The 9,324-nt window shown below is 27.5% G+C and overlaps 1 long non-coding RNA gene across 2 annotated transcripts; it reads left to right on the top strand.

Annotated features, from left to right (window-relative positions):
- The first annotated feature begins 5,810 nt into the window (after window positions 1-5,810).
- LOC111209711 lies at window positions 5,811-7,384 on the top strand. 2 transcript variants are annotated; one of them, XR_002661139.2, is made up of 2 exons: window positions 5,811-5,919; window positions 6,070-7,384. It is a non-coding gene; the product is annotated as an uncharacterized LOC111209711 (long non-coding RNA). The 2 variants fall into 2 exon arrangements; XR_002661140.2 differs by having other exon boundaries at window positions 5,855-5,954.
- Window positions 7,385-9,324: the final 1,940 nt, after the last annotated feature.

Here is a 9,324-nt window from a genome sequence, read left to right as displayed (position 1 = left end):
GCGACTCTCTAGTTTAGTGTGAAACCACGTCATTTTTTTTTTTTTTTTCAACATATTTTTTATTATGCCTCTTGGGCCAATATGTAAACAAGTAGATACAACAGCCATCCTAATATATATTCAGTCCATATCGAAACCCAACCGAACAAAAGATAAGATTAAAACCACGTGTTCGCTAATATAAAAACTCTAAAGCATGAACGACACGTGTACAGTTAGATGGGTCACGATGTTTCTAGAGTCAAAGAAATAGCACTGTCAGTCTCGCCGGAGACATGCCGGAACGGGAACTTTCAGTAACTTTCTTCGACTAGTTGAATCTACTTGACTGTTCCTCGTATCGCTGTTCGCCGTCAATTATGCTCGATTCTTCATCCGCTCGTTACAAGTGAACTCCGGTGAATAGCTTCAAAGGGATGAAAGCTGGGCCTTGCCAAAACGTTTCTGATAAAGAAACTCCAGCTAATCTGAGCTTGCTTCTTCTCTCTACGCTTAATCAAACAACTTAATCTCTAACACACAATGGATACTCCGTCATAAAATTCTGCACGCTAAGATTAATACCATATATGGGAAGGAAAAAGTGTGATTAACTAGAAGACTGGAATCTAACAAAATCAAACGGGATATTGATTTGCAAAGGATAGAGAAATCGGGTTTGGAAAACACACAACAAAAGTCACCTTGCAAAGTTTTTATCCGATAAACGGAAGAAAAGAGTCGCCTAACGAAAATATTTACAAACAAAAACAAAAAAGTGGTTGGTGACCAGCGGTGGTGAACCCACCGGCCACCAGGATTGATTTTTTTTTTTAACGAAGACTTAGAGAGAGGTTAGAGAAAACAAAGGAAGAGAGAGAGGTTATTGAAACCACGTCATTCTAATATGACTCGTCCAATAAAAAGCCAATAAATTCTCTTAATTTTTTTCTTTCGATAAAGCTTCTCTACTTTAAACTTTGTTTCTTGGTTTATTCGAGACATATTCCAGTGAATCTATTCTTTACCCATCCCTTTATCTTGATAAACTTATTTTATATTCCAAATGACTTTGAAAATGTGATCACATTTTTTTTAATATGTGACTGTTTGTCAATGTATAGAAGTAATATACGATGTTCTATATCTTTCAACATTTTAGACAGTGAATAAAAATTAAAATTAAAATGTTGGAGAGAAAAGCATTAGTATTGCTAGTATTTCATCGGAATTTTAGTAATTAAACCCATCAAATAAAGATGAATCGTAAAAAAAAACGTCAACTAAAAAATTTGTGAAATAAACCCTTAACTTTAATTCTGTTAGCATATGTTACCGTCCATCTAAAAAACCGCAACGGAGGGTGACATACGTTAACAGTTTATAAGTTGCGGGTTTATAATGTTGAAAACTTAGTTGAAGTTTTTTTTATGATTCAAAAATAGTTGAGGGGTTTTATCACTAAAAGTTATTATCATTTATACATTAATTTAGATTGATATAAGCCCTTAAAAATAATTTATAAATTTTAATACATTACTTTATAACCGATTTATAAAGCTTCATAAATATTTTAATACTTTTACATATGATTAATACAGTTTCACAATGATTTTATAAGTTTTTACATTTTCTGCTACTTGTTAGGATCAAATAATCCAACATTATATTGAAACAGAAAGTAATACAATAAATCAAGAACAATATATCAAATATACTACTGATTAAGAAAAGAAAAATATAACATATTTATTTAGAAATTAATGAGAATACAAATAATCATGCATTATTTTTGGGGATAGGAGGAAAGTATGAGCTGGATGACGGAAATCATGAAAATAGGAAAAAGTGCATCATGCTCTAAATAGAAAGATTGACTTCATTGATGAATTATCTTCGACACTACTTAAGACTTAATATAACTTAGACATTTTAAATTATTTGATATTTGACAATGACGATATAAACACACAAATATTTTATATCACTATTTTCAAATATCAAATAATTTAATATTTTGAAGTTATAATAAGTTGTAAGTAGTGTTGAAAATAATTAATTTTGGATGTATAAATTAATTTATAAAAAATAATATATTAAAATTTATAAATTAGTTTTAAAGGCTTATAAATCAATCTAAAACAATGTATAAATGATAATAAATATTTTAATAGCATTTAATGACTTTTAGTGATAAAACCGTTTAACTATTTTTGAATCGTAAAAAAACCCTCAACTAAGTTTTCAACATTATAAACCTTCAACTTAATTATAAACAGTTAACATATGTTACCCTCCGTCACGGTTTTTTAGACGGAGGGTAACATATGTTAACGAAATTAAAGTTGAGGGTTTATTTCACAGGATTTTTAGTTGAGGGTTTTTTTACGATTCATCTTTAGTTGGAGGGTTAATTACTAAAAACCCTATTTCATCAAGGTTTCTAAATACAAAATATAATAATATTCAATTTCTTAAATGTTATTATTATTGTATTAGTAAGTATTTTAAATGTGAGAAAATTATTCAAAATCCTTCAAATAACTTTTTGGTGAGAGTCTCTTACATTTTGAAGATATTCGCTAATAGAATATAAATATAATTTCATATTTTATTTGTATTTCCAAACACTAACAATAATGTCTAATATGTGAACTGGGAAGTCAACTATCTTGATCAATAATTACTGTAATCTAAGTAATTTTATAATCATCTCTGGCAGTCAATAATAAGAGTAAAGAAATTAGTACCATTTTAGGTTTGATATGTACACAAAGTTTTAAAGCGATGATCACGGTTTATGGAGAATTAAGCTCATACTGTTTAGTTTCTGTCACACAATCAGATACTCTTTCTGTCTCTCAAGACAAGAGCTTTGGATATTTATATATTTGAAAATAAATTTAATCCTTTCAATATCATATTTTAAAAGAGTTTAATCTATTTCAATAATTATATTAATTAATATGAATAAATTTATGATAAAAAAATAAAAACTTTCATTGGAAACACCAAACTTCTATATTTTGAACGTATAGAATTTCATAACTTTAATTTTCGTGGGAAGATAGTAAATAATTTCTGCATGACTCAAAATAGATCATTTGATTTTTGTTGTATTTTGTGGAACAGTAACATCGTAACTGAATATAAATAACTAAAATCTTAAACTAAACCATTTATCACAAATAGTATGTTTCTTTTGCAAAAAAGAAATCGTATTTTCTTAATTTTCTAATTTATTTAAATTAAATCAAAGTTTTGATGTAAAATAAATCATACAAAGACACGTATTATATATTCAGCATATGATATACTTGTTATATACAATGGTTTTAAGATTCAACAAGTTATTTTTATTTTTTACTATTTCATATTATAATTTTTAACCAAAAAATTCAAAATACATTCAGCTTATACGATATATAATATTTTTGCTTAATAAAATTAAACACTATATTTATTAATTAATAATTATTAGAATTTTACATATCTAGAATAATTAATAGAATTTTAGAGAGAAATTTCTTATTATTTGGATTCATCTGGTAGAAAAATTTAAATGTAACAAAATTTATTAGAGGACATGAATAATATTTTTTTGTCATCAAGACATGAATAGATATCACTAAATGCATTATTCCTTTATGCATGCTCTATTTTTTATGGTTATTGAGAAGTTGACTATATTACAAATTGATCCTAGATACAAGTACATAAAATTCTCTATACTAATAACAAGAAAATTAATTTTTCTTTAAATTTTTTTACTTTCTGCCGAATGATATTTTGTATTATAACAATTTTTTCTCTTTATTAAATTTATTTTTATTTCTTCTTTATAAGATTACTTATAATAAAAGTATTGAATATAATATTTAAAAATTAAATATGTAGTGAGCATGTTAAAAATGAAGTTAGACGAAGTAAATTATTTAGCGTTGAACATGTTGAATGATGATGAACTGGGAACTAAATACACCACAAGTCACATTCTAGAAATTAATAGGTTTTCGTACCATATAGTTATTTAAAATTAATTATTTCTTTATTTCTTTTAATTTTTATACAATACCTTGCCGTTTTTATCCCTACAAATAGAGATTAGGTTCTTTTAATTTGGAAACAGAAAAAATTTGTAGATACTATTCATGACAATTATTTCATACACATTAAAACCGTAATAACATAAACTTTCACATTCCTATGTTATTAACACTATTCATTATTATATGAAAATATATAATGTGTTCATTTCTCAAGAAATAGTTTTCAAATTTAAACAAACTTATTTTAATATATTAAAAACTTAACCACTTTGACAATATACCTCCATATTCCAATTTTGCAATGATATTTTTTTGAACTTTAATATCTTTAATAAATTTAAAATTTAAATTTAAAATTTTTAATATCTTAATGGATTTCATTTGAGGCTATTTATACCTCTCCTAATTACCAAACACTAAATTCTAATTACTAAAACATAAACCCAAATATAAAAATAATATATATTTGTAATATTTTTAATTAAATTAAAAATTAAAAATAATATATAATATTTTAATATTAAATCATATTATATAAATATGAATAATGGAATAGACTAGCGAACTAAAAATAAATTCAACTTGTAAAATAGATAAATTGTATTCTATTATATTTCTAGTTTTTGGAAAGTTATATAGTATGGACTTACAGTTTTAATTAATAACTATTCTATTTTAAAATATATGTATATTTCTGTTTAAAAAACTTCCAAGTGATGAAATATCAAAAAATTAAAAAAAATCATACATTTTTAAAATTAAATATTTGGCAGTTAAAAAGTTATGAGATTAATAAGATAGATGGGGTGAAGAAGTTATAGAAAAAGAAAATAAGCAAAGTACAATTTGGTATGTATTGACAAAATATATTTTTGTCATCCTTTTAATCATATGGTGAAATTATAAAAAAAAAAATGTTGGTTATATCATTCAATTTCTCTTGACTGTATATTAGAGAATAAAAAGATAACAAATAAAATTATATTTCTGAAACTATATTTTCAGTTCATTAAATTAATGTTTTAGTAAATAGGGTTCATATAATCTTTTATTTATTTTATGGATTCATCTTTATATTTTTGTCAACCTTTTAATTATACGGTGAATTATAAAAAAAATGTTGGTTATATCACCCCATTTCTCTTGACGGTATATTAGAGAATAAACTAAAAGATAATTAACAAAGGAAAAAATATATTTCTGAAACCATATTTTCAGTTTATTAAATTATTTTTTAGTAAATAGAGTTCATATAATATTTTATTTATTTTATGGATTTCATCTTTAAAATTTAATATATATATATATATATTTGATAATTTAAAAATATTACAGATAAAATCAAGAGTAAAGATATATCGTATAGCCCAACTATCATTCTTACTATTTGCAATTTTGGAATTTTGGGGTTGTTGGTGTTGGTCTTCCGCCAACAAAGGAAAGTGAAGAAACTAAGTGTAAAAATAATAATTAAATTAAAGGCAAGAATAAACTAATGCAAATCAACAAATTAAAAGCAGTTTTATTGTCGAAACAGAAAAATAATTAACAAAGATGGCAAACCTGTTAACAGTCTTTATATACCTCGCTCCATCGTCAATAGGCCCTTATTTACTCTCTCAAATATGAAGATCTTTGGAGTCTTGTGCGTTGCGTCTTTTAGCTCATGAAACGGAACTCTATATATCAATTAAAATGTTCTGTCCCCTTTGCATGTAAGAGAGATAAAGAAACCGACAAAAGCCATAAAGAAAGGTGACTCTCTGAATGAGCAAGAGATAAGGCTCCTCTTATCTTCTCATCAGATCTTTGTTTCTTCTTTTTTTTTTTTGCTTTTTGGTTATGTTTTTTCTCGATTTAGACAAAAACCCTAGACTTGATTTTCCAAAAGGTGTCTTAAATAGTATCTCTTTCCTCTATTCATATGTGTGTATTTTCTCTCTATGGTTCCTTGTCTACTTTAGTTAAAACCCAGATCTAACCTTTATCTTCTCATCGTTTCACTGATCTCGTGATTAATGTTCTCTTTTTCATGTTGTAGATCTCTGGAGATGGAAGAACTGCGAGTGAATGAGTTGGGACAAAAGAAAAACATAGCAACTGACAGAAGAGAGTGAGCACACAAAGGTAATTTGCATATACTGCATTTACTTCTCTTGCGTGCTCACTGCTCTTTCTGTCAGATTCTAGTGCTGATCTCTTTGGCCTGTCCTTGTTCTCTTTGTCTCAATCTCTCTCTCTCTCTCTCTCTCACATACACAATCTCTCTACTTCTCTTGTTCATCTCAAATAAAGGTAAGCTTAATATGCGATTTAAACGATGGCTTGTTCCTTGTATAGATTTTGGTTCGATCTGATTGCATGCGAGGTGAGAGCTTTAAACTTTCACCATTCATTATACTTTAATGTATGGGTAGTATCGAGAAAGCTTAATCTATGAGTTTACGCGTGGTTAAATGAAATTAAGCATGTCAACCTAGTTTTTAATAGGCTGGTCCTTAATTTTCTCGATTCATGTATATATTATACTATCATTTATTAGTCCCTTTTCTCGGGGCTTTTTAATCCCTAGCTCCTACTTTTTATACTCAGATACATAGTATATCATTTGATTCATGTGATCATCATATCATCTCATTTTGCGTGTATAAGATGTTGCAAGAGTACTCTGGTCATGATATTTGCATTACAAGAAAGAGTCGCTGGCTTCTTGGTTATCTAAATGGTTTGCTCGTACATTTTGATTCCACGAAGTATAATTATATAATTATTTTTTATAGTCTATACATTTACCAAAAGAATAATTATGTTGGCATATAATTAGTTGACATTTTGTAAATTAATATTTGATTCCATGTAATAATGTTACATTTGTTGACATGAATATTTTGAGAATATTCTTGTGGTGGTTTGTTTTCTTAGATTAATTTGAGAACACACTATTTCTATGCAAACTAAAAAAGCCTATAGTGTATGAAGTTGTTGTGTTGGTTCCACAGTGATGTGTCATGTCTTTCCGCTTTTGTACTGTTGAGGCTGTTGAAAAATACTGTTGTTTGTCGACAAATATCAATACCAGTAATTAATTTTCGGTCCTACTGTTACAATTTCTATCTTTCGGTTGACTGATGAGTCGTTGGGCTGAAACCATGGTGATACTGGTACCGGTGAGAATTGTGTGGTCAGATGTGTGTATCACATCGGAAGCGATCTTTGTATATATTGCAATCGTTGTGATGTTTGTGTCTCAAATGCACAATATGTTCTAGCTTTAATTAGCTAAGTCAGTACTCAATACTAATATTGTTGAAGCAAATTAATGGAAAATATGAACCATATTGTGTATCGATTTCTGAGTTGAATGATTTAAAATTAGTTGGTTCCAGCTATGTGGGTTCGTTTGTGTGCATGTATGCGCTCTCTAGGTTAAGTAGATTTTTTTTTTTTTACTTCAAATCTATTTGTAAACTGTAGGAAACGTAAAATCAAACGAATTCTATTTTTTGCTTGTAAATTTTTTTTTTCAAAGAACGTTCATTTGAAAGAAAATTGTATTATGTTACAACATGCAAATGCGGTTCTAGACAAAGACAAACAAGCACAGTCGAGGACAATATCGTTGAGTAACTTAACTAAAGCGTGCTCATTGTCTAGAATTATGAACTCGATCGAAGAGTTAGATAAGTGCATAAATTTTTAAAACCAAAGACAAATTTGTTAGGGATTTTAGTTTATTTTTATTGTATATCTCCGCCGGTTCGTTAGAACTAAACATCTCATTTGAAAATGCGTAAACCAAACACAACTTTTTTTTTCTCATTTTCCCTTCGTTCTATTACCATATTTTTCAGATAAACTACTTTTGAGCTACCTCTAAATGATTCTCTCGATTTCAACCACGCAAAATTTCGTTTTACACCTTAGATGGCTCGATCCGTATGTGCCCATGAAGATGACGGTGTTAATGAACGCACACATGGCTAGATCTTGTGAAAAATCTAGGCAACGCCACTGCGCATATACAATATTGTATGTATTTCACTTTCAGAGATTTTCTCTCATCTCTGGTGAGTACTTTGTAACGACCAACAACATAAGACATGTATATAACAACACAAGAGAACATCAAATTTTCTGACGAAACGGAAAATTATATTGTATAAACAGAAGATTTTAAATTTGTAATGTATTGAAAAGGGGTTCTTTTTGAGCGAGCAAAAAGAATGTCATGCATGAGAGAGGCTGTGCATAGACAGGTAAATTTTATCACCACTAACCTGATGGAGACTAGAATGATTTTCTGGATTTGGGTTTGAATAGCTCTGGGCTTAGTGAGGGTGAGTTGGGACGTATCAGGGATATAGTTTGAAAAGTTAGACCACAGATTTCACTCACCTTTTTAGAAGGCCAAGACAAACAAGAAGATCTACTGTTTCACCTTATGCACTCTAATAGTTAAATTCCTGCTTAGAAATCACAACCGTAAATAAACAAAAGACCGAGATGGATTTACCAAAATGGCATGGACACAAAGTTTAAAATCCGTTGATAGCCAAATATATCTTCTAATTTGTGGCGACAGTTGTAATTTACCAGTTGGTTTGAATTTAGATAATTCGTATAACAGATACAATTTGTAAAGTAGAGTTGCATGTATAAATCAATATAAAAACTTGTATTGAATTATAGTACGTTTGTTTGACATTTTTCAAACGTAGTTTTACGTTATGTTGGACTTTAGAATATTCACAATAGTAAATTATTTCAAATACAATAATATAATTTAGTTATTTTAATTATTTTTTTTAAAAAATTGTCTAAGAAACCATTTTTTCTTTCTCCTACTTACTCTATTTTCTAATTGTTACAAAATAGTGATAAAATATATAGAAATTTTCTTATTAATTTCATTTCCTTCAAAAATATATTTAAACACTCATCTATATACTATTAAAAGAGAAGTCGTGATTTTTTTTATGTGTGATATTTTAAATGAATCATTCTTAGAAAATTGCTTACATTATTTTTTTTGTATTTTCATAACAATATCCTAACAAGATATTTAATTCTCTTTTTATTCCATCAAAATATTATTAGATATTGATAATTTCGAAAATATATTTATTCCATCAATATATACTTATAGTTGCATATACTTAATAATAATAACATTTAATTATTCTAGAGTTAATACCTGCATATGATCTAATTAGTAATAATAATAATTAATATTTATTATGTAAATAAAATAATGTTAGAATTTCACCATGCAAATAATAAAATCGAATCAAATATT

This window comes from Brassica napus, chromosome C4 (genome assembly GCF_020379485.1).
Source record: "Brassica napus cultivar Da-Ae chromosome C4, Da-Ae, whole genome shotgun sequence".
Classification (NCBI taxonomy): Eukaryota; Viridiplantae; Streptophyta; class Magnoliopsida; order Brassicales; family Brassicaceae; genus Brassica; species Brassica napus.
The sequence above is the reverse complement of the archived record's forward strand: the minus strand, read 5'-3'. Positions and strand labels throughout refer to the sequence as shown.